Consider the following 27,069-nt stretch of genomic DNA (forward strand, 5'->3'; position numbering starts at 1 on the left):
AACTGAACATAGTCAAAAACAACAAAAAAAATAATAAAAGAGGGTGGGTGGGTGTCCCTTTAACAGGAGAAAGTGAGTACTCTCCCTGCAACCTGTAACCCTGTTTTTTCATAGAACTCAACCCTCTTAAAAGCCATGAGTTCTATATTATATAAATCCTAGATATATTAAAACAACCCTGCAGTCCTTCCCACTATTCTCGGGACACTTCAGGGGCTGTTAAGCTGCTAATATTATTAGCATATATGTAGGTAAATATTTATTGAGGTCTTCAGAACAGGAGACATATGGGTTAAGTAGTTATTAGGGGAAATATATTTTCCTGGACTTATAGCGTACCTAACTTTTCGAGGGACTTTTCAGAATAAGCTGTTATAAGTGGGTACATTATGAATAACACTATTTCAGGCCTTTATATGACTTGTATTCTGCATTATTTAGCAGTTTTCCCCCTGCAGGCGCTATCTCTAATTCTCACTTGTCTCAAATCTAGTAGGCGGAGCCTTATGGCTATCATGTCTTCTATACACTGCACACAAAGAAGATGAGAATCCTGCTCTCCTATCGCTATCTGTCACATATTTATAAAAACTGTAGCAGAATGGAGGAGATTATACAGCAGTAATGAGCAGTTTAGGTAAGAATCCAGCAGTGGCGTGACATAGAAATCTTACCAGCACATCTGTGTCTTTCTCACTCTGCTCCTGCTTCCTCCCCCTGCTTACCCCTCCCCCTCTATAGACTTTCATGTAACCTGTGTGTTGCTGACTTACTCTCACTCTCTCTCTCTCTCTCTGCTCCCTCCTCCTGCTTACCCCGACCCTCTCCATAGATTTATATGGGAAGCGTTTTTGTGTCTAACTCACTCTCTCTCTCAGCTCCCCCTCTCCATAAACTTGTATAGCAGGCAGTGAAGTGACACACCCCCAGCTTCTGCAGCCTGTCAATTCCTCTCTGTACTTAGGGAGGAGCTTTGCTTGACAACAGGGGGTGGACTTCAGATTACAGGAAGGGAGACACCTAGTGGCAGTAACTTCACACAGAATTTGCATGATTAAAGCAACTAAATGTTAACAGTAAGTAAATTACAAAGTTGTTCTATATCAGGTATATCAGATTACTAAAAGTTTTTAAAAAGTTAGTGTCCATTTAATGTGTTTTCCCAATAAAGAACATTACAGTCATATACTACACTGCTACTAATATCCTGGATTATACCATGATAACAAAACAATAGCACTCAACAGCAAATGGAGAAAGGTACACGAAACTAGCAACGCTTACTATGATATCCTCCTTTTCCATCATCTTGCTCTTTCCTATATTGCAATCTATAATTTAAAAAAAAACAAGTCTTCTATATGTGTACCAGTGACCATCTATTTTGTCTTACACTCCTTCTCCTCCCTCCAGTGGATTAGAAACATGGGAAAATGTGTAGGCCTCAGACTGCTTTAGATTTGTCACTTATTTATGTCTAGACTTTGTCCCTTTAAGGCCATGCTCACACAACGGATTTTCACATGGATTTCCGTGCGTATTTCGCGTTTAATTCCACAAGAAAACCGCCAACAAACTGTGTTCCATTAATTTAAATAGTAGTACATAGAGGGTCAGCCTCGAATTTCTGCCGCAAATTTTCAAACAAATCTGCAACAGATTTTACAGTGCAAGAGAGCAGCTCTACAGTGCAATAACCAAGTGAATGCTTTTACTATGTTCTCATATTATAAGAGTTGGAGATATTCAACACAGCTAAATATTTTATTTTACAATACTTATAATGCTGAATAATATTTAAACGGGAAATGCACCCAAAAGTGATCTGCTGGCATGTCATAGAAGACCAAATGCTAAAGACCAAAATCCATCTAGTGAGAGCTCGGACATTTCCAAAACGATAGCGCCAAACCCAATCATTGCTCAAAAATATTTATCATTGGAAATGTCTCACACTATATTCTACACACGTGGTCATTCAAACCAATGAAGTTTTGCAAAGTATGTTATGTCTAAGATATCTAGTAACTCTCAGAACAGCACTAAAAGAATGAAGACACTATGTAGAGAGATGCAGCACCTCCTTCTGGAAATCACTGTTGGTCTGAGCTCAGAAAAGAAAAGTTAAACTTTTGTCAAGATTTGTTTTAACTTCTATCTATCTATCTATCTATCTATCTATCTATCTATCTATCTATCTATCTATCTATCTATCTATCTATCTATCTATCTATCTATCTATCTCATATCTATCTATCTATCTATCTATCTATCTATCTATCTATCTATCTATCTATCTATCTATCTATCTATCTATCTATCTATCTATCTATCTATCTATCTATCTATCTATTAACATTATTTATCTGTTTATTTTAAATCCATATATTTATCTATCTAGACCCACATTGTAATCACATCCCTACACACATCAGGAATACATAGTACAAACGGAGCAATTTGCTTTCATGTTGGCAAACCCAATACAAGCCACAAAAATAAATCCCTCATCACATAAGCTTGAGTGCAGTAATCATTGCAGAGACGGCTAATTTGGATCAATTTAGAGAAGAGATTGGATTTCCGTAAATAACCAGCAAAAGTAAAAACTTCCCACAACTGTGGCTGCTCATCTCACCCCTCATTGTGAAGGGAAAGGCAGACAAAATAAAAATCACTGTGGTGGGCTGTGGGCAATCCGCTTTCAATTACACTAAGCTTGTTCTTTTGTAACTCGTTTGGGCTGTGTACTTCCACACATGACAAGTCAAGGGCAAAAAAGGTCATTCAGAAAGCACTTCCCAGTAACCACCAGTGATATAAACAGTATATCCTAAAAAAGTACTCCCCAGTAACCACCAGTGATATAATCAGTATATCCTAGAAAGTGCTCCCCAGTAACCACCAGTGATATAATCAGTATATCCTAGAAAGTGCTCCCCAGTAACCACCAGTGATATAATCAGTATATCCTAGAAAGTACTCCCCAGTAACCACCAGTGATATAATCAGTATATCCTAGAAAGTGCTCCCAAGTAACCACCAGTGATATAATCAGTATATCCTAGAAAGTACTCCCCAGTAACCACCAGTGATATAATCAGTATATCCTAGAAAGTGCTCCCCAGTAACCACCAGTGATATAATCAGTCTATCCTTGAAAGTGCTCCCCAGTAACCACCAGTGATATAATCAGTATATCCTAGAAAGTGCTTCCCAGTAACCACCAGTGATATAATCAGTATATCCTAGAAAGTGCTCCCCAGTAACCACCAGTGATATAATCAGTATATCCTAGAAAGTGCTCCCCAGTAACCACCAGTGATATAATCAGTATATCCTAGAAAGTACTCCCCAGTAACCACCAGTGATATAATCAGTATATCCTAGAAAGTGCTTCCCAGTAACCACCAGTAATATAATCAGTATATCCTAGAAAGTGCTCCCCAGTTACCACCAGTGATATAATCAGTATATCCTAGAAAGTGCTCCCCAGTAACCACCAGTGATATAATCAGTGTATCCTAGAAAGTGCTGCCCAGTAACCACCAGTGATATAATCAGTATATCCTAGAAAGTGCTCCCCAGTAACCACCAGTGATATAATAAGTATATCCTTGAAAGTGCTTCCCAGTAACCATCAGTGATATAATCAGTATATCCTAGAAAGTGCTCCCCAGTAACCACCAGTGATATAATCAGTATATCCTGGAAAGTGCTTCCCAGTAACCACCAGTGATATAATCAGTATATCCTAGAAAGTGCTCCCCAGTAACCACCAGTGATATAATCAGTATATCCTAGAAAGTGCTCCCCAGTAACCACCAGTGATATAATCAGTATATCCTAGAAAGTACTCCCCAGTAACCACCAGTGATATAATCAGTATATCCTAGAAAGTGCTTCCCAGTAACCACCAGTAATATAATCAGTATATCCTAGAAAGTACTCCCCAGTAACCACCAGTGATATAATCAGTGTATCCTAGAAAGTGCTCCCCAGTAACCACCAGTGATATAATCAGTATATCCTAGAAAGTGCTCCCCAGTAACCACCAGTGATATAATAAGTATATCCTTGAAAGTGCTTCCCAGTAACCATCAGTGATATAATCAGTATATCCTAGAAAGTGCTCCCCAGTAACCACCAGTGATATAATCAGTATATCCTGGAAAGTGCTCCCCAGTAACCACCAGTGATATAATCAGTGTATCCTAGAAAGTGCTCCCCAGTAACCACCAGTGATATAATCAGTATATCCTAGAAAGTACTCCCCAGTAACCACCAGTGATATAATCAGTATATCCTAGAAAGTACTCCCCAGTAACCACCAGTGATATAATCAGTATATCCTAGAAAGTGCTCCCCAGTAACCACCAGTGATATAATCAGTATATCCTAGAAAGTGCTCCCCAGTAACCACCAGTGATATAATCAGTATATCCTAGAAAGTGCTCCCCAGTAACCACCAGTGATATAATCAGTATATCCTGGAAAGTGCTTCCCAGTAACCACCAGTGATATAATCAGTATATCCTAGAAAGTGCTCCCCAGTAACCACCAGTGATATAATCAGTATATCCTAGAAAGTGCTCCCCAGTAACCACCAGTGATATAATCAGTATATCCTAGAAAGTACTCCCCAGTAACCACCAGTGATATAATCAGTATATCCTAGAAAGTGCTTCCCAGTAACCACCAGTAATATAATCAGTATATCCTAGAAAGTACTCCCCAGTAACCACCAGTGATATAATCAGTGTATCCTAGAAAGTGCTCCCCAGTAACCACCAGTGATATAATCAGTATATCCTAGAAAGTGCTCCCCAGTAACCACCAGTGATATAATAAGTATATCCTTGAAAGTGCTTCCCAGTAACCATCAGTGATATAATCAGTATATCCTAGAAAGTGCTCCCCAGTAACCACCAGTGATATAATCAGTATATCTTGGAAAGTGCTCCCCAGTAACCACCAGTGATATAATCAGTGTATCCTAGAAAGTGCTCCCCAGTAACCACGAGTGATATAATCAGTATATCCTAGAAAGTACTCCCCAGTAACCACCAGTGATATAATCAGTATATCCTAGAAAGTACTCCCCAGTAACCACCAGTGATATAATCAGTATATCCTAGAAAGTGCTCCCCAGTAACCACCAGTGATATAATCAGTATATCCTAGAAAGTGCTCCCCAGTAACCACCAGTGATATAATCAGTATATCCTAGAAAGTGCTCCCCAGTAACCACCAGTGATATAATCAGTATATCCTAGAAAGTGCTCCCCAGTAACCACCAGTGATATCATCAGTATATCCTAGAAAGTGCTTCCCAGTAACCCCCAGTAATATAATCAGTATATCCTAGAAAGTGCTCCCAGTAACCACCAGTGATATAATCAGTATATCCTAGAAGGTGCTCCCCAGTAACCACCAGTGATATAATCAGTATATCCTAGAAAGTGCTCCCCAGTAACCACCAGTGATATAATCAGTATATCCTAGAAAGTACTCCCCAGTAACCACCAGTGATATAATCAGTATATCCTAGAAAGTGCTTCCCAGTAACCACCAGTAATATAATCAGTATATCCTAGAAAGTACTCCCCAGTAACCACCAGTGATATAATCAGTGTATCCTAGAAAGTGCTCCCCAGTAACCACCAGTGATATAATCAGTATATCCTAGAAAGTGCTCCCCAGTAACCACCAGTGATATAATAAGTATATCCTTGAAAGTGCTTCCCAGTAACCATCAGTGATATAATCAGTATATCCTAGAAAGTGCTCCCCAGTAACCACCAGTGATATAATCAGTATATCCTGGAAAGTGCTCCCCAGTAACCACCAGTGATATAATCAGTGTATCCTAGAAAGTGCTCCCCAGTAACCACCAGTGATATAATCAGTATATCCTAGAAAGTACTCCCCAGTAACCACCAGTGATATAATCAGTATATCCTAGAAAGTACTCCCCAGTAACCACCAGTGATATAATCAGTATATCCTAGAAAGTGCTCCCCAGTAACCACCAGTGATATAATCAGTATATCCTAGAAAGTGCTCCCCAGTAACCACCAGTGATATAATCAGTATATCCTAGAAAGTGCTCCCCAGTAACCACCAGTGATATAATCAGTATATCCTAGAAAGTGCTCCCCAGTAACCACCAGTGATATAATCAGTATATCCTGGAAAGTGCTTCCCAGTAACCACCAGTGATATAATCAGTATATCCTAGAAAGTGCTCCCCAGTAACCACCAGTGATATAATCAGTATATCCTAGAAAGTGCTCCCCAGTAACCACCAGTGATATAATCAGTATATCCTAGAAAGTACTCCCCAGTAACCACCAGTGATATAATCAGTATATCCTAGAAAGTGCTTCCCAGTAACCACCAGTAATATAATCAGTATATCCTAGAAAGTACTCCCCAGTAACCACCAGTGATATAATCAGTGTATCCTAGAAAGTGCTCCCCAGTAACCACCAGTGATATAATCAGTATATCCTAGAAAGTGCTCCCCAGTAACCACCAGTGATATAATAAGTATATCCTTGAAAGTGCTTCCCAGTAACCATCAGTGATATAATCAGTATATCCTAGAAAGTGCTCCCCAGTAACCACCAGTGATATAATCAGTATATCTTGGAAAGTGCTCCCCAGTAACCACCAGTGATATAATCAGTGTATCCTAGAAAGTGCTCCCCAGTAACCACGAGTGATATAATCAGTATATCCTAGAAAGTACTCCCCAGTAACCACCAGTGATATAATCAGTATATCCTAGAAAGTACTCCCCAGTAACCACCAGTGATATAATCAGTATATCCTAGAAAGTGCTCCCCAGTAACCACCAGTGATATAATCAGTATATCCTAGAAAGTGCTCCCCAGTAACCACCAGTGATATAATCAGTATATCCTAGAAAGTGCTCCCCAGTAACCACCAGTGATATAATCAGTATATCCTAGAAAGTGCTCCTCAGTAACCACCAGTGATATCATCAGTATATCCTAGAAAGTGCTTCCCAGTAACCCCCAGTAATATAATCAGTATATCCTAGAAAGTGCTCCCCAGTAACCACCAGTGATATAATCAGTATATCCTGGAAAGTGCTCCCCAGTAACCACCAGTGATATAATCAGTGTATCCTAGAAAGTGCTCCCCAGTAACCACCAGTGATATAATCAGTATATCCTAGAAAGTACTCCCCAGTAACCACCAGTGATATAATCAGTATATCCTAGAAAGTACTCCCCAGTAACCACCAGTGATATAATCAGTATATCCTAGAAAGTGCTCCCCAGTAACCACCAGTGATATAATCAGTATATCCTAGAAAGTGCTCCCCAGTAACCACCAGTGATATAATCAGTATATCCTAGAAAGTGCTCCCCAGTAATCACCAGTGATATAATCAGTATATCCTAGAAAGTGCTCCCCAGTAACCACCAGTGATATAATCAGTATATCCTGGAAAGTGCTTCCCAGTAACCACCAGTGATATAATCAGTATATCCTAGAAAGTGCTCCCCAGTAACTACCAGTGATATAATCAGTATATCCTAGAAAGTGCTCCCCAGTAACCACCAGTGATATAATCAGTATATCCTAGAAAGTACTCCCCAGTAACCACCAGTGATATAATCAGTATATCCTAGAAAGTGCTTCCCAGTAACCACCAGTAATATAATCAGTATATCCTAGAAAGTACTCCCCAGTAACCACCAGTGATATAATCAGTGTATCCTAGAAAGTGCTCCCCAGTAACCACCAGTGATATAATCAGTATATCCTAGAAAGTGCTCCCAGTAACCACCAGTGATATAATAAGTATATCCTTGAAAGTGCTTCCCAGTAACCATCAGTGATATAATCAGTATATCCTAGAAAGTGCTCCCCAGTAACCACCAGTGATATAATCAGTATATCCTGGAAAGTGCTCCCCAGTAACCACCAGTGATATAATCAGTGTATCCTAGAAAGTGCTCCCCAGTAACCACCAGTGATATAATCAGTATATCCTAGAAAGTACTCCCCAGTAACCACCAGTGATATAATCAGTATATCCTAGAAAGTACTCCCCAGTAACCACCAGTGATATAATCAGTATATCCTAGAAAGTGCTCCCCAGTAACCACCAGTGATATAATCAGTATATCCTAGAAAGTGCTCCCCAGTAACCACCAGTGATATAATCAGTATATCCTAGAAAGTGCTCCCCAGTAACCACCAGTGATATAATCAGTATATCCTAGAAAGTGCTCCCCAGTAACCACCAGTGATATAATCAGTATATCCTAGAAAGTGCTTCCCAGTAACCCCCAGTAATATAATCAGTATATCCTAGAAAGTGCTCCCAGTAACCACCAATGATATAATCAGTATATCCTAGAAAGTGCTCCCCAGTAACCACCAGTGATATAATCAGTATATCCTAGAAAGTGCTTCCCAGTAACCACCAGTGATATAATCAGTATATCGTAGAAAGTGCTTCCCAGTAACCACCAGTAACATAATCAGTATATCCTAGAAAGTGCTTCCCAGTAACCCCCAGTGATATAATCAGTATATCCTAGAACGTACTCCCCAGTAACCACCAGTGATATAATAAGTATATCCTTGAAAGTGCTTCCCAGTAACCATCAGTGATATAATCAGTATATCCTAGAAAGTGCTCCCCAGTAACCACCAGTGATATAATCAGTATATCCTGGAAAGTGCTCCCCAGTAACCACCAGTGATATAATCAGTGTATCCTAGAAAGTGCTCCCCAGTAACCACCAGTGATATAATCAGTATATCCTAGAAAGTACTCCCCAGTAACCACCAGTGATATAATCAGTATATCCTAGAAAGTACTCCCCAGTAACCACCAGTGATATAATCAGTATATCCTAGAAAGTGCTCCCCAGTAACCACCAGTGATATAATCAGTATATCCTAGAAAGTGCTCCCCAGTAACCACCAGTGATATAATCAGTATATCCTAGAAAGTGCTCCCCAGTAACCACCAGTGATATAATCAGTATATCCTAGAAAGTGCTCCCCAGTAACCACCAGTGATATAATCAGTATATCCTAGAAAGTGCTTCCCAGTAACCCCCAGTAATATAATCAGTATATCCTAGAAAGTGCTCCCAGTAACCACCAATGATATAATCAGTATATCCTAGAAAGTGCTCCCCAGTAACCACCAGTGATATAATCAGTATATCCTAGAAAGTGCTTCCCAGTAACCACCAGTGATATAATCAGTATATCCTAGAAAGTGCTTCCCAGTAACCACCAGTAACATAATCAGTATATCCTAGAAAGTGCTTCCCAGTAACCCCCAGTGATATAATCAGTATATCCTAGAACGTACTCCCCAGTAACTACCAGTGATATAATCAGTATATCCTAGAACGTACTCCCCAGTAACCACCAGTGATATAATCAGTATATCCTAGAAAGTGCTCCCCAGTAACCACCAGTGATATAATCAGTATATCCTAGAAAGTGCTTCCCAGTAACCCCCAGTAATATAATCAGTATATCCTAGAAAGTGCTCCCAGTAACCACCAATGATATAATCAGTATATCCTAGAAAGTGCTCCCCAGTAACCACCAGTGATATAATCAGTATATCCTAGAAAGTGCTTCCCAGTAACCACCAGTGATATAATCAGTATATCCTAGAAAGTGCTTCCCAGTAACCACCAGTAACATAATCAGTATATCCTAGAAAGTGCTTCCCAGTAACCCCCAGTGATATAATCAGTATATCCTAGAACGTACTCCCCAGTAACCACCAGTGATATAATAAGTATATCCTTGAAAGTGCTTCCCAGTAACCATCAGTGATATAATCAGTATATCCTAGAAAGTGCTCCCCAGTAACCACCAGTGATATAATCAGTATATCCTGGAAAGTGCTCCCCAGTAACCACCAGTGATATAATCAGTGTATCCTAGAAAGTGCTCCCCAGTAACCACCAGTGATATAATCAGTATATCCTAGAAAGTACTCCCCAGTAACCACCAGTGATATAATCAGTATATCCTAGAAAGTACTCCCCAGTAACCACCAGTGATATAATCAGTATATCCTAGAAAGTGCTCCCCAGTAACCACCAGTGATATAATCAGTATATCCTAGAAAGTGCTCCCCAGTAACCACCAGTGATATAATCAGTATATCCTAGAAAGTGCTCCCCAGTAACCACCAGTGATATAATCAGTATATCCTAGAAAGTGCTCCCCAGTAACCACCAGTGATATAATCAGTATATCCTAGAAAGTGCTTCCCAGTAACCCCCAGTAATATAATCAGTATATCCTAGAAAGTGCTCCCAGTAACCACCAATGATATAATCAGTATATCCTAGAAAGTGCTCCCCAGTAACCACCAGTGATATAATCAGTATATCCTAGAAAGTGCTTCCCAGTAACCACCAGTGATATAATCAGTATATCCTAGAAAGTGCTTCCCAGTAACCACCAGTAACATAATCAGTATATCCTAGAAAGTGCTTCCCAGTAACCCCCAGTGATATAATCAGTATATCCTAGAACGTACTCCCCAGTAACCACCAGTGATATAATCAGTATATCCTAGAACGTACTCCCCAGTAACCACCAGTGATATAATCAGTATATCCTAGAAAGTGCTCCCCAGTAACCACCAGTGATATAATCAGTATATCCTAGAAAGTGCTTCCCAGTAACCACCAGTGATATAATCAGTATATCCTAGAAAGTGCTTCCCAGTAACCACCAGTGATATAATCAGTATATCCTAGAAAGTGCTCCCCAGTAACCACCAGTGATATAATCAGTATATCCTGGAAAGTGCTCCCCAGTAACCACCAGTGATATAATCAGTATATCCTAGAAAGTACTCCCCAGTAACCACCAGTGATATAATCAGTATATCCTAGAAAGTGCTCCCCAGTAACCACCAGTGATATAATCAGTATATCCTAGAAAGTGCTCCCCAGTAACCACCAGTGATATAATCAGTATATCCTGGAAAGTGCTCCCCAGTAACCACCAGTGATATAATAAGTATATCCTAGAAAGTGCTCCCCAGTAACCACCAGTGATATAATCAGTATATCCTAGAAAGTACTCCCCAGTAACCACCAGTGATATAATCAGTATATCCTAGAAAGTACTCCCCAGTAACCACCAGTGATATAATCAGTATATCCTAGAAAGTACTCCCCAGTAACCACCAGTGATATAATCAGTATATCCTAGAAAGTGCTCCCCAGTAACCACCAGTGATATAATCAGTATATCCTAGAAAGTGTTCCCCAGTAACCACCAGTGATATAATCAGTATATCCTAGAAAGTGCTCCCCTGTAACCACCAGTGATATAATCAGTATATCCTAGAAAGTGCTCCCCAGTAACCACCAGTGATATAATCAGTATATCCTAGAAAGTGCTCCCCAGTAACCACCAGTGATATAATCAGTATATCCTAGAAAGTACTCCCCAGTAACCACCAGTGATATAATCAGTATATCATAGAAAGTGCTCCCCAGTAACCACCAGTGATATAATCAGTATATCCTGGAAAGTACTCCCCAGTAACCACCAGTGATATAATCAGTATATCCTAGAAAGTGCTCCCAGTAACCACCAATGATATAATCAGTATATCCTAGAAAGTGCTCCCCAGTAACCACCAGTGATATAATCAGTATATCCTAGAAAGTGCTCCCCAGTTACCACCAGTGATATAATCAGTATATCCTAGAAAGTGCTTCCCAGTAACCACCAGTAACATAATCAGTATATCCTAGAAAGTGCTCCCCAGTAACCACCAGTGATATAATCAGTATATCCTAGAAAGTGCTTCCCAGTAACCCCCAGTGATATAATCAGTATATCCTAGAACGTACTCCCCAGTAACCACCAGTGATATAATCAGTATATCCTAGAAAGTGCTCCCCAGTAACCACCAGTGATATAATCAGTATATCCTAGAAAGTGCTTCCCAGTAACCACCAGTGATATAATCAGTATATCCTAGAAAGTGCTTCCCAGTAACCACCAGTGATATAATCAGTATATCCTAGAAAGTGCTCCCCAGTAACCACCAGTGATATAATCAGTATATCCTGGAAAGTGCTCCCCAGTAACCACCAGTGATATAATCAGTATATCCTAGAAAGTACTCCCCAGTAACCACCAGTGATATAATCAGTATATCCTAGAAAGTGCTTCCCAGTAACCACCAGTGATATAATCAGTATATCCTAGAAAGTGCTCCCCAGTAACCACCAGTGATATAATCAGTATATCCTAGAAAGTGCTCCCCAGTAACCACCAGTGATATAATCAGTATATCCTAGAAAGTGCTCCCCAGTAACCACCAGTGATATAATCAGTATATCCTGGAAAGTGCTCCCCAGTAACCACCAGTGATATAATCAGTATATCCTAGAAAGTGCTTCCCAGTAACCACCAGTGATATAATCAGTATATCCTAGAAAGTGCTCCCCAGTAACCACCAGTGATATAATCAGTATATCCTAGAAAGTGCTCCCCAGTAACCACCAGTGATATAATCAGTATATCCTAGAAAGTGCTCCCCAGTAACCACCAGTGATATAATCAGTATATCCTGGAAAGTGCTCCCCAGTAACCACCAGTGATATAATCAGTATATCCTAGAAAGTGCTCCCCAGTAACCACCAGTGATATAATAAGTATATCCTAGAAAGTGCTCCCCAGTAACCACCAGTGATATAATCAGTATATCCTAGAAAGTACTCCCCAGTAACCACCAGTGATATAATCAGTATATCCTAGAAAGTACTCCCCAGTAACCACCAGTGATATAATCAGTATATCCTAGAAAGTGCTCCCCAGTAACCACCAGTGATATAATCAGTATATCCTAGAAAGTGCTCCCCAGTAACCACCAGTGATATAATCAGTATATCCTAGAAAGTGCTCCCCAGTAACCACCAGTGATATAATCAGTATATCCTAGAAAGTGCTCCCCAGTAACCACCAGTGATATAATCAGTATATCCTAGAAAGTACTCCCCAGTAACCACCAGTGATATAATCAGTATATCCTAGAAAGTGCTCCCCAGTAACCACCAGTGATATAATACTGATCAGCAGATCTGATTATTTTATGTTCGATTTCTTCCAAGTTTTCTAGTGCTTAACATCGTATAGATGTTACCGTGACATCACTTTAAGTGAGTGGAGTAGCCAATAACCTGATAAATAAATGAACCACTTCACTGATCTGCCACAACTAGGCACTGTCGACTGGTGAATGTGGCAGGAGACCCTTGGGTCCCTAAAATGGTTGCCTCACAGCAAAAAACAGACGGTGAAATGATCCCAAAATAAAAACACGTGGCATGTTTAAAAAAAAATAAAAAAAAACTTGCCTACCAGGTACTAAGCCTTTTCTAATGTGTCATTAATCTCCCCAACACTTCCTCATTGAGGGGGGCTTACATCCCATGCCCCCACGTGACCACTGATAGGTCCTTCCTCACTGCTACTGCAATTTTTTTGGTTTATTGTTGTTTTTTAACAAACAAGGTATGAAGGTTAGGGCTACAGCACGATGCACTTTGCACCTGCGCTCAACGTGATGGCCGTCCAACTTGCCCCATCTAAGGGGGCGGAATAAAACTAAGTAGCCCATGTGATAGGCAGTTATATCATTGCAGGAAGCGCCGCTTATTTCCTGTTACATGATTGGGAGACAAAGCTAATCTCTCACAAAGAAGTGACTCCTATGGTTGAGTCACAGCAATCCTACTCATATAAACATTTAAACTTAATTTTTTGTGAGCGGACAATCCCTTTAAGGCATAGGGTCTAGTCAATGTTGCAACCTCTACCGCTATACCACTGCATGTGACATAGCTCTTAGGTATTTCTGGACACTTTGTATATCGCCGAAACGCGCGTCGGGTGTGACGCCAGACAGCAGGATAACATACCATGGGTAAGACTCTTACATGTTACTCATACACCTTCCTCTATACCAGTTTGTGGATGGGCTAGGTATTTCTGCCCTATCCCTTATGTTTACAACCATCTACTATGATCTAGGACTGTGTATACTAATTGAAATTGACTTTTCAGTCCCCTTCCGTGTTATCCTTTTGAGTATAATACCTCTATATTTATACACTGTGATCTATACCTGTCTGGCTTCCAAATATTTCCACACTGTGGCAATCATCCTTGATTTTAATGTGTGATACATGTTTTATGTTTTGTATAAATAAAGATTATTATTTTTATTAGTCAAAGCTGTGTATTGACTCCATTTTTTAGGTTTTTGTTCTTGATATTTTAGGAGTCATAGCTACCTGTTACTTACAGTCATAGGCATTATTGTACGCCCCTCTTTTTCCTTGTCTATACGACATTACTTATGGACATAACTTTAAGGGGAATTCAGGTTGTCCTCCAAATTGGTTGTGTACTTTGTATATCGCTTTGCATAGCATAGAGTTACCGTCAGTATAAAATAAATCTATTCATCCATTCACCATGCCTCATTGTGATTTTATCCAGGCTGAGAAGTCCTCTGTGACTTCCTTGCACTTCACATTATAAGTGTTTTGCACCATCTAATAATCAAAGGAATAAAAATACAAAGATACATTTCAAGTTTCTTAGTACAAGGATGATATTCTTAGTACAATATCATCTACTCTATATGGAAGTATTTAAATGGAAAGTCTTTATCTTCTCTTTATCTGTAATTTTCTATTAAAATATATAGAAAAGCATAAAGACTGAGAAATTCAACATAAGCATTAAATAGTCCGATATCCACTATGAAAAGCAGTAACCTAGTTGCTTTCGTTCCAGCATTTATTGTGTTGCCATGGCAGTTTTTGTGACCATCCTGCCTAGGAAGGAGAAAAGTAAACCATTTTCCGAGTTTACAACAGATTGTAATTGAATAATATACTCAAGAGAAAGAAACAGCTAACAAAGAGTTACAGTAATGTCGTCCTGGGATTCCTCCGCACTAAATTAATATCCGTCCAATGTCAGCAGATCTGCACCGCCGAGCAGCAGCCTTGTCAGTAGACGGGATCTGCGCTCAGACGGGTTTGCCAAATAAAGCACCTTAATGAAGAGCTTAAACAGACGAGATACAGTTATCAAGAGGCTGGAATTGAGGAAGAGAGAGGAGAAACAAAGTCATCAGTACAAATTTCATTTTTATCAAGAATGAGGTGAGAATGGCGGAATTGGTCCATGCAGAAATGCATGAGATAAACTCATTCATGTCTAATGAGATCTGTAGGAGACACGGAATGAAAGTTCTAATTTTAGTGACAAATGCAGAAGAGGGCGCCCAATAGAGAAGATCAAACTGGGTCCTTCATTATGATGCCAGGTATTGCCACCCAGGACAAAAGGGTCTGGTGTTTGTCCCCCTTCTCCTCCATAACGCTTTGGCGAATTTACCACCCCATTGTTTTTTAATAATGCAGTTCCTCTGGATAGGGGACTCCTGCATAGGTTCCCCCCACCTAAAAACAAAGAGGATGGAACCAACCAGGGCTAGACCCCTTTATGCAACACAACTTTTTTCATGGGACTGTCCTGATTATCAGACCCAAAAGAGCAACGTTTTAAAAAATGTTGAGGTGGTCTTGTAAAAATATGACAAGGTCTGATTGGTCAACACTGCATTTGGGATTATTAGGGACAGAGCTGAGGGTTTCGGAAGGAAGGGGAGTATCTGTATTACCCTTCAATGAGATTACTAGACAATTTCCCTGATAATCACATTGTTATCTGAATTATATTGATTGTGATAAACTCATGAAACGTTTATTATATAACTGTGATTGTTATTCAGTGCTAACTTACATATATTGTCTAATGCACACGGCCAATCTCAAAATTGTACAGAGTAATAATACAGAAGCCTTAGGCCTCTCGGTATGCCTACAATTTTTTAAAAGGATAGTATAGAGCTGGTGAACTGGCATTTTCTACCTATGACATCATTGCGCCATCAATAAACTGTCAGATGGTGCCACATTATAACAATGCACTGCCATCTGCAGGCTGAAATATACAAGAAACATATGCTGTCCCCATTTACCTTTGGTAGTGACTGAATGGCCAAATACCTTGTAATATAACAGATGATCAACTTTCAGGAGAGACAATAACGTTTGTACCTTACTACAATACAAGTCTGTTAAACAAGCAAGTTAAGCCTAAGATTTCTATTCATATATATTATGCTTCATTTTTAATATTTAGGTAAAGCTTCAACAATACTTTGGGGAAATTCTATTTCTTTCCAGACCATAAATTCCTTGTTCTCACATCCATATGCCTTGTGTGCACCAGTGTGTGACTCCATAATTTATTACGACAGGCTAATTATTTCTAATGTTGTTCCATTTTTATTTATTAAGGGGCAAGGGATCAGATATTATTTATTTCCTCTTGCCTTTTCTATCACTGTTGGAAATATAATGAAATATCCCTTTTAATTAAATAATACTCTACTTCTGGGATATAGTTTACACTCCAGTCAGATCCTAATGGCGATAAATATGGAGTCTTAAAATGGATATCTACATTTTATCACCATGTTGTTTTTAGGTTCTAAACTCTGTACCTATTAAGTTCTTAATATATCTTTCTAGCGGTCCAATCTCATTTTTTTCTAAAACAGAGCTCCAAATCCCCTGCACAGGCATAGAGTTGAAATAACATTCTGTCTGCCTGTTCCAGCACTAGTGGGAGTTGAGGAGAAATTAATAATTGTGCAGTAAGCTAGTAAGCTCCCTCTAGTGGTGGCTGAAGGTAACCAGAATGTTATCTTTTGAATCTATGTCAATGCAGGGGATTTGGAGTTCTGTATGAGACAAGTAGAGCTCCAATCACTATCAAGATTTATTAGGAAATGATCCAGTGCGTTTTGATGCTATTTAGATTTTTTTTTTATTTATTTATGGGCGGACATTCACTTTATGGTTCCATAGTATAATTTATTGAGTCATTCTACAATAAAAAAAATATTATTATAGCATATTATAGTTTGTCAGATGTAGCAAAGCTGAGTTAGTTATTTGGCACAACCTATTGGGAATTCACAATGTGCTATGTGTGTTTTTACATAGGACTGCAGCTAAAGCTACACAGGAAGTTATCCTGATAGAGAAACATTAGAGCATCAATGAGCAAAATGACAAATTTAGCTCTGCTACATCCGTACATGTATGGTAAAATGTAATTTAGAAATGAATTGATTTTTAATCTGAATATCCCTGCATTTAGTTCATGCCTACTGCGTAATTTTCCCTCTTATTTCAGAGTCCTACATACGGTAATACGGACTTATCTGGGAAACTGCTAAGGACACATTTAGACAGCGCTACATGAAAGGCAGACTTGTTAGGCTATCCACTCTTGGTTCTCTATATCCCATTCAATTGCAGGGGTTTTTGTAATTCATTTTCCACAATGGATATTGATCGGGTTGTCAGTGAAGTTGAGGATCTGATATTCTACATATAGCTGTCACACACAACCAGAGGCCCATGTCACCGGTTCAGTGGACTTATCTTTAGAAATGACCTCCAGGCAGGCAGGATTAGAGCCAAGCAAGGACTTAGCGGGAAACTCAGCAGCTCTAGATCTGTATTGTGTATAGTGACAGGTTGAGGTACAGGAGAAAAAAAATCAATTGTGTTACTGGTGTCTAACTGTATAACCCAGGATGAATCAGAAGGTGAGAGGACCCTTCTCTTAATCAATGTCAGATCAGCCACTGTCATTGATTTCTTGGATACTTTGTTCATGTTAGATATTACTGTACTTAGAATATCTAGCTAACCTTGTATAGATCGCTCCCAAATATCAGCCATGATAGATCTGCTGTGAATAGAGAAACGGCTAATACACCACCAGCACTATATGTACTTTACAGCTCAGCGGGTTGTAGACCTTGAGGAAAAAAACAGTTGGTGGCACCTTAGATCATTTTCATCAATTTGACTAATGTTTCATGCGGTTCATCCCATCATAAACATAGTCCAATACATGAATTATTTATTAAGATCAGCAAAAGACCTCATGCACAGAGCATAGCGCCAAAATTTGGAGCAATTTTGTCGCATTTTAAGCCAATTCACCTTTTCGAGACAGTTTCAAAAAGTGTCTAGTGAGGCAGAAACATCTGTTCTATTTCGGTGCATTTGCTTCATGAATAAATCTAAAATTTTATGTGAAATTATGCACCAGAAATGTGCCACATTTTGGCAAATTTTATGACAATGTCTAGGCACAATCACATTAGTAAAACTGGCCCAATGTCGTTTCTGCATTCCCATATAGTAGAGCCCTACAGAGTTATATTAAATTGAAAGCTGTAGACACAAAGAGATTTTCCAGTGTAGGGGTTGTGGGGTTTAGAAAAACATGGCTGCTTCTTTTCAGAAACAGCACCACTCTTGACTATGGGCTATGTGTGGTATTGCACCCCAGCCCTATACACTTGAATGATGAGCTGCAATACCAGATAAAGCCCATAGACAAGAGTGGCAGTTTCTGTATGAAGGCAGCTCTAATTTTGGGACAAGATAAATGAAGAGAACCTTTAGTAACAAGCCCAGCACGTCACCCTCATACCCATGTAGTAATGTACCCTAATCAAAGTATAGCAATTGCCGTATGGCCCGTCTTGAGACACTTACAGCCACTAGTAGCCATTGCCCCGTGCAGAGGATATGCCAAGACACATGATTTCTAAACACTTGCAATATGGATCATTTCATAGTGTGATAGATAATGCGCTTGTAAACTGTGCTGATCCAGGGAGAAGGTTGTATCATAAAAGCTACGATTAATGAGCTGTGTCGCCCGTGCCCAGATAAAAGCCTTATTTGTGTATGCAAAAATCATTTCTCTACTGTGTCCATGTCTATATGCAGCAAAGTAGAGGAGGCAAGAGTCAGCGCCCTGAAACTTCAAAATCTGCTTTGCTGTTTTGATATAATGGCGCTCCTGGCCCATAATAAGGCATGCTTGGCTTGTCATATTTGTACAATGTAATAGCTTAAGCTTCCTTATGCAAGTTTATTTATCCAACCATGAACAGACGGTTTTGTTCAGAGAAATACAATGAGAAGAATACCGTTAAAAAAAATAAAAATGGGGCTTCTCCTTCAGTTACTATTTTTAGGGTTCTCCTCCCATATGTCCCCAATGTCAAGTACATCTGCCAGTCCCTTTACTGACTTCCTACTGCCAAATTAATACATTTCAAAATACTAACATGACATACAAGGTAGTCCACAACCTGTGCCCCCCATACATCTCTGCCTTATGTCCTGATACCTCCTCACAAATAATATTTAGTCCTCGCAAGGTCTTCTCTGCTCTTTTCTTGTCTGCTCTTCACATCATTGCCTTCAAGATGTCCCCCGTGCATCCTCCATACTTTGGAACTTGCTACTCCAAAACATCAGACTCTCTCCCACCATCCAATTTTTTAACCCCTTAATGACCAGCCTATTTTAGACCTTAATGACCAAGCCATTTTTTACGTTTTTCCATCGTCGCATTCCAAGAGCTATAACCTTTTTATTTTTGCGTCGACATAGCCGTATAAGGTCTTGTTTTTTTCGGGACAAGTTGTACTTTTTAATAGCACCATTTTGGGGGACATATTATTTATTGATTAACTTTTATAAACTTTTTTTTGGGGGGGAATAGAAAAAAACCTGAAATTTCGCCACTCTTTTTCGCGTCTTAAATCAACGGTGTTTACCGTGTGGTATAAATAACACAATAACTTCATTCAGCGGGTTGTTACGATTGCAACGATACCAAATTTGTATAGTTTTTGTATGTTTTACTACTTTCACACAGTAAAAACGCTTTTTTTTCAAAATGACTTGTTTTTGTGTCTCCATATTTGAAGAGCCGTAACGTTTTTATTTTTTCGCCGATGCGGTCGTATGAGGGCTTTTTTTTGCGGGACGACTTGTAGTTTTTATTGGTACCATTTTGGAGTAGATGTGACTTTTTGATCTCTTTTTATCACATTTTTTTAAAAGTCAGGATTCACAGAAAACACCAATTTTTCCATCGTTTTTTATAAAAAAAATTACGACGTTCACCGTGCGGGTTAAATAATGTAATACATTTATAGTCGGGGTCGTTACGGACGCGGCAATACTAAATATGTGTAACTTTTTTACTTTATTTTGTTTTTTTAATAGTAAAGCATTATGTATGGGGAAAAGCTGGGTTTTTCATTTTTTTCAATTTTTTTTTTTAAATTAACTTTATTAAACTTTTTTTTCACTTTTTTACTAGTCCCATTAGGGGACTATAATATGCGATTCTCCGATCGCTATTATAATACACTGCAATACTTTTGTATTGCAGTGTATTACTGCCTGTCCGTTTAAAACGGACAGGCATCTGCTAGGTCATGCCTCCGGCATGATCTAGCAGGCATTCGCTCCAGGCAGACCTGGGGGCCTTTATTAGGCCCCCGGCTGCCATTAGAGACACAGACACTCGGCGATCTTATCGCCGGGTGTCGGTGGGGAGAGAGGGAGCTGCCTCCCTCTCTCCAAAACCACTCAGATGCGGTGCACGCTATTGCGCACCGCATCTGAAGGGTTAAACAGGTGAGATCGATACTAATATCGATCTCACCCGGCAGAGCAGGGACGCTCCCAGCCCTCAGCTACCTCTAGCAGCTGAGAGCAGGGAGATTTGACGCTCCCTGCTCTGCTTACTTTATCCTGATGCAGTGCCGTAAAAAGGCATATGCATCAGAATAAAGCCCTTTAATGGCCGCCGTTAAAAGGCGTATTGGCGGTCACTAACGGGTTAAAAGCAGCCTTAAATCCTCTTCCGAAAAGTTTACAACCTCCACTAAGCCTATCTACACAACTATATTAGCAGCTTCTACCCTCATCATCTGTCTCTTTCCCTTGTAGATTGTAAGGCTGGGTTCACACGAGCATGTTCGGTCCGTAAAGGATGGAACGTATTTCGGCTGCAAGTTCCGGACCCAACAAACTGCAGGGAGCCGGGCTCCTATCATCATAGTTATGTACGACTCTAGGAGTCCCTGCCTCTCCGTGGAACTACTGTCCCGTACTGAAAACATGATTACAGTAGGGGACAGTTTTCCCGCAGCGAGGCAGGGACTCCTAGGGTCGTACATAACTATGATGCTAGGAACCCGACTCCCTGAAGTGCGTTCGGTCCGGGACTTGCGGCCGAAATACGTTCCGTCCTTTATGGACCGAACATGCTCGTGTGAATCCAGCCTTACAGTGAGAGTATATTCACATGGTCTATTTTCGTAAGCCGTAAGCGCCCGAAAAATGGCCAAAAAATCGGAATCAGAACGCCTCCAAACATCTGCCTATTGAAATCAATGGGAAAAACTGAATTTTGTTCCGATGGGTCGTTTTTTTACGCAGCCGTTTTGAAAAACGGCCGCGTAAAAAAACGCCCGTGAAAAAGAAGTGCAGGACACTTCTTGGGACGTTTTTGGAGCTGTTTTTCATAGACTCTATTGAAAAAAGCTCCAAAAACGGCCGTAGAAAACGCAGCGAAAAACACAGCGAAAATCGCGAGTGGCTGAAAAAACATCTGAAAATCAGGAGCTGTTTTCCCTTGAAAACAGCTCCGTATTTTCAGACGTTTTTGAGTTTGCGTGGGAACATATCCTTAGCCCTCGCGGGCAGGGTCCTCTCTCCTCCGGTGCCAGTCTGTCACAAATAATTTTATGTTGTTGTTTTTATGGTTTATTCATGTTGCAGTATGTATTTACACCCCTTATTATTTCTAATGTACAGCGCCCTGGAAGTTAATGGCGCTATAAAATAAATCATAATAATAATTTGCCAAGTTCACGGGATAGCAGTGAATCTGTTTGATTTGTGACCTGTGCAATTAATAGAGGAGAAAATGTTTAAGGAAAAGCTCATACCTGGCCTGGAGAAGGGTATCATCTTTAAATATTTTTTTTGCCAAACTGTCCATAGGTAAGAAAAAGGAAACACATATATTATTCTCCAAAGACTAAAGCTGTAATGGATTTCTGATTTATGGGCCTTTAATTAAGTACTTTTAAGGTTGATGTAAATAGCTCATCTTTGGGGTAATATATTGCTTACTGTATATGGTGACATAAATGACATTGTAGATTAACCAGACGGTAGAGGGATACTGTCAAAAATATAATACAATAAGCTTTTTAGATAGATAAATGAACAGGGTTCTACCTTATTTTCCCCGTTTCTTGCACTCATTATACACTCACCATCGAATGCAGTTTTAAATCATGCAAGTTATACATTTGGTGGTAGGGTAAAGATGTCCTTGGTAAAAGGTTTAGTATACATAGATTAGTGACATACCAGTTTTTGGCAGATTATGTTGTTTGACGCAATATCCCTACCCTTTTTTGAAATTGTTGGTTATGTTTTCTAAGCTCGGTTCTGAACAAATCAAAGTGGATCCACTTTGACTCGATCAGAGCTGAGCCTAGAAAATCGCTCAGGAGCACGCAGGAGCCGCTGTCATCCGAGCTGTCAGTCCAGTTCTCTGTCAAATTCAGCTCTGAACGTTTTTCTGCAGCTTCTATGTACTGTAAAAAATACAAGTTGCCAAAATGAAACTGTGAGTCTTTTTTTAAATTAAAAGTAAATTACAAAAATGATTCTTTTAGCAATAAATAAATAAAAAAATAAAAAATAAAAAAGACTCTGTTGTGTTAATCACCAATCTATCACACATGAGGCATCATTAAAGAGGCTCTGTCACCACATTATAAGTGCCCTGTCTCCTACATAAAGAGATTGGCGCTGTAATGTAGGTGACAGTAATGCTTTTTATTTAGAAAAACGATCTATTTTTTACCACGTTATTAGCGATTTTAGATTTTATTTATTTTTTTTTTAATTTTTTTATTTTTTTAATAATTATTTATAATTTATGCTAATTACTTTCGTAATGGACAACTGGGCGTGTTTTTACTATTGACCGATTGGGCGTTGTGAAGAGAAGTGTATGACGCTGACCAATCAGTGACCAATCAGCGTCATACACTCCTCTGTACAACGCCCAATTGGTCAATAGTAAAAACACGCCCAGTTGTCCATTAAGCAAGTAATTAGCATAAAGCTAAAATCGCTAATAACGTGGTGAAAATAGGTCGTTTTTCTAAATAAGAAGCATTACTGTCACCTACATTATAGCGCCAATCTCATTCATGAACCAATAACTTCTTGTAGAGTGGAGATGCCAATTCTAACAAGTCTGAAAAGTCATTCTATTGTTTGTTTATACATATCTTCATATATTCACATACTTTTCTCTTGATTACCTCACCTACAAGTTTACTGACTGAATGCTAGAGAACACTAGTGTATGACTATGCCAATCCAGGTTGCTGGCATTTATTTTTATATGGCATGCCTACTACATTCATGTCACATATATACACACCCCCTGAAGAAGCAATTATATCGAAACGCACGTTGGGGTCTGGTGGTGGAGCAATACTCTGTCTGCTGTTATGGGTAAGGCTGTTTCAAGTTAAATCTGCATGCACTGACACTTTCTCCCCTTTCCCTCTTTTTTCTATAAGCTCACATATGTTTATAGGGATCTGAGCCTATAATTTTTTGAAGCCCCACTTTTGGTTGGAATGAAAAACCTGCAGTTATCTAGCACAGCCTTAAATATATTTTTTACATTCTATCCAGCAGAACTGTCTTGCTCCAGTAAAACTGTACTAGAGTCGTGTCTTTATATGCATTTTAACAAATTGTTTGTTGTATTTGTATAATAAAAATTTTCGTATTTTTGCACACGGTTGCCTATATACTCTGGTTCTTTTTCGTATACTTCATGTCACATATGTACGGTTAGATCCAGAATTATTTGGACAGTCACACAATCTTCATGATTTGGGCTCTGCATGCCACCACATTGGATTTGAAATGAAACAACTGAGATGCAATTGAAGTGGAGACTTTCAGGTTTCATTCAAGGGGTTGAACAAAAATATCCTGTGAAACGTTTAGGAATTGCAACCATTTTTCTACACAGCCTAATCATTTCAGGGGCTCAAAAGCCATTGGACAAATTAACATTACCATAAATAAAATCCTTTTTTAATACTTTGTAGAGAATAATTTGCCAGCAATGACTGCCTGAAGTCTGGAACCCATGGACATCACCAAACGCTGGGTTTCCTCCTTTGCAATGCTTTGCCTTTACTGCAGCGTCTTCAGTTGTTGCTTGTTTGTGGGTCTTTCTGTCTTCAGTTTAGTCTTATGCAAGTGAAATGCAGCTCGATTGGGTTGAGATCTGGTGATTGACTCGGCCATTGCAGAATATTCCACTTCTTTGCCTTAACAAACTCCTGGGTTGCTTTCGCAGTTTGTTTTGGGTCATTGTCCATCTGTACTGCGAAGCGACGTACAATCAACCTTGCTGCATTTGGTTGAACCTGAGCAGAAAGTAAATCCCTGAAAACTTCAGAATTCATCCGGCTGCTTCTGTCTTCAGTCACATCATCAATAAACACCAGTGACCCAGTGTCTTTGGCAGCCATGCATGCCCATGCCATCACACTGCCCACACCATGTTTTACAGAGGATGTGCTGTGCTTTGGATCATGAGCCGTTCCAAGCCTTCTCTATACTTTCTTCCACCCATCATTCTGGTTCAGGTTGATCTTAGTTTCATCTGTCCATAGAATGCTGTTCCAGAACTGGGCTGGCCTCTAGATGTTGTTTAGCAAAGTCTAATCTGGCCTTTCTATTTTTGAGGCTGATTAATGGTTTGCACCTTGTGGTGAACCCTCTGTATTTGCTCTCATGAAGTCTTCTCTTTATGGTAGACTTAGATACTGATACACCTACTTCCATGAGAGTGTTCTTCACTTGGGTAGATGCTGTGAAGTGATTTTCATCCACCATGGAAAGGATTCTGCGATCATCCACCACTGTTGTCTTCCGTAGACGTACAAGCTTTTTGGAGTTCACAACATCACCAGTGCACTCTTTTTTTTCAATAATCTACCAAACTGTTGATTTGGCCACTCCTAACAGTTGTGCTATCTCTCTGATGGATTTTTTCAGCCTAACGATGGTCTGTTTCACTTGTATTGGGAGCTCCTTTTACCTCATGTTGTGGGTTCACAGCAACAGCTTCCAAATGCAAATGCCACACCTTAAATCAACTCCAGACCTCTTACCTGCTTTAATTGATGATGGGTTAATGAGGGAATAGCCCATGCAGACCATTAAATAGCTTTTGAGATAATTGTCCAATTACCTTTGGTCCCTTGAAAAAGAGGCAGCTACATATTAAAGAGTTGTAATTCCTAAGCCCTTCCTCAAATTAGTATGTGAATACACTCATATTAAATCTGATAGTCTGCACTTTAAGCTCATTTTGATTATATAACTGTATATTCAATGTTTTGGTAAACAGCTAAAATGCTAAAACTTGTGTCACTGTCAAAATAATTCTGGACCTAACTGTATATATCCCATAAATACCCCATACCCATGCCCCAACAGTTGCAGTTCTTGAGACCAAGACTTTTGGAATTAATTTTAATAGCGGCATATCTATCATATAGGCAAGTCATGGTACTGTTATGGAGTCCGAGGAGTAAGAGTAGAGCTCTACTGCTACTCCAACAAACAACACTTTTGTCAAGAGCCGATTCCAAATTCCAAAACTGAGGGGACATTTTTGGTGCTGAAACCCCTCCTTTTTCTGTCTTTAGGTCTGCAATAAATCTTTGGGTTATATTAAGGCTCCTGCTGTATGGGCAGAATGTAGTACTGTGGTTGTTCTTGCAGCTGGTCAAGTGCCTACCCCAAAAGTAGGGGAAACTTTGAGTTTGCCATGGTTTCTTTTGGGAATGTCTCTATGTCTATCTATAGTTATTTAAAACTATGGAACCTTTTTTAATAACATATATTATATTATTGCATAATAAATATTTTTGCCAACACATTTAAATCTTCTGTGGTTTCTTGCAACTTGATGCATTGGTGGATTCCATTTTACATTATGAGACCACCAAAGGGAGCCCAGACTATATTAGTATTTTACTCTATGCTGTGCAGATTAATATCCTTAAAGCAACCCTCCAGCTCCCCCCAAAATACTCCACTATACTTTGCAAATGCATAGTCAACTTTACTGCTGCCCCGCCCCAGCCTCCGTTTCTGCATTCCGGTTCTCCGCTTTCCAATATCCAAATTGGCCGCTGCTATCTCAGACTTTCCTATGGAGATCTTCTTTGAAAGTCTGAGACACGCCTCCAACCGCTAAACTGCCCTCCGATGGACCAGTACTGATGAGGTTGGTGCTGCTACAAACAGCACCAACACGAGTGCCGACGTCATCAGTGCTGTGCTGGTCCATCGGACGGCAGTGGAGGAGGTGGGGATGTGTCTCAGACTTTCAAAGAATATCTCCATAGGAAAGTCTGAGGCAGCAGTGGCCATTTTGGATACGGGAAAGTGGGGGACCGGAATGCAGGAACAAGGGCCGGATTATTCAGGAGCGGGAAAGCAGGTAAGTTGTCTATACATTCCAAATTTGGGGGTTGGAGGGTTGCTTTAAAAACCATGAAAGCTAGCACACACGTGCTCAGAAGAATGAAGCAAGCATTAAAAAAAGAGAAGTTATTATATGGTTGAGTGCTTGCATGTTATGGAGGCTGCAATATAGCTTGCTCTACGTGTTTTCAATCAAATGCTGACACAGCAGGGAGTAGATTTAATGCCTATTTCTCAGTTTTTCAAGATTTATTCATTCACCTAATCAAAGTATTTCTCCATGCTGTCTGATTCCCCCGGGATCCCCAAATCATTGCTCCCTGGAAGCCAGGGGGAATTTTTATAACTATTTACTGAAATACAAATCTTGACACAAATACGATTCTATTATTATGGTGCAGACATATACATGTAGATTGGTTTTTGTGCTTTGCCATATGTGATGGCGGATCATGCTGTATGTACATGCTGTATAACC

At 39.6% G+C, this 27,069-nt stretch overlaps 1 protein-coding gene across 2 annotated transcripts in view; it reads left to right on the forward strand.

Moving 5' to 3' along the window:
* The window catches only part of LRRTM4 (leucine rich repeat transmembrane neuronal 4), a 646,186-nt gene that overhangs the window by 143,963 nt on the left and 475,154 nt on the right, over positions 1-27,069 (forward strand). The window lies entirely within an intron of this gene.

The sequence above is a fragment of the Rhinoderma darwinii genome, chromosome 3 (assembly GCF_050947455.1).
Source record: "Rhinoderma darwinii isolate aRhiDar2 chromosome 3, aRhiDar2.hap1, whole genome shotgun sequence".
Lineage (NCBI taxonomy): Eukaryota > Metazoa > Chordata > Amphibia > Anura > Rhinodermatidae > Rhinoderma > Rhinoderma darwinii.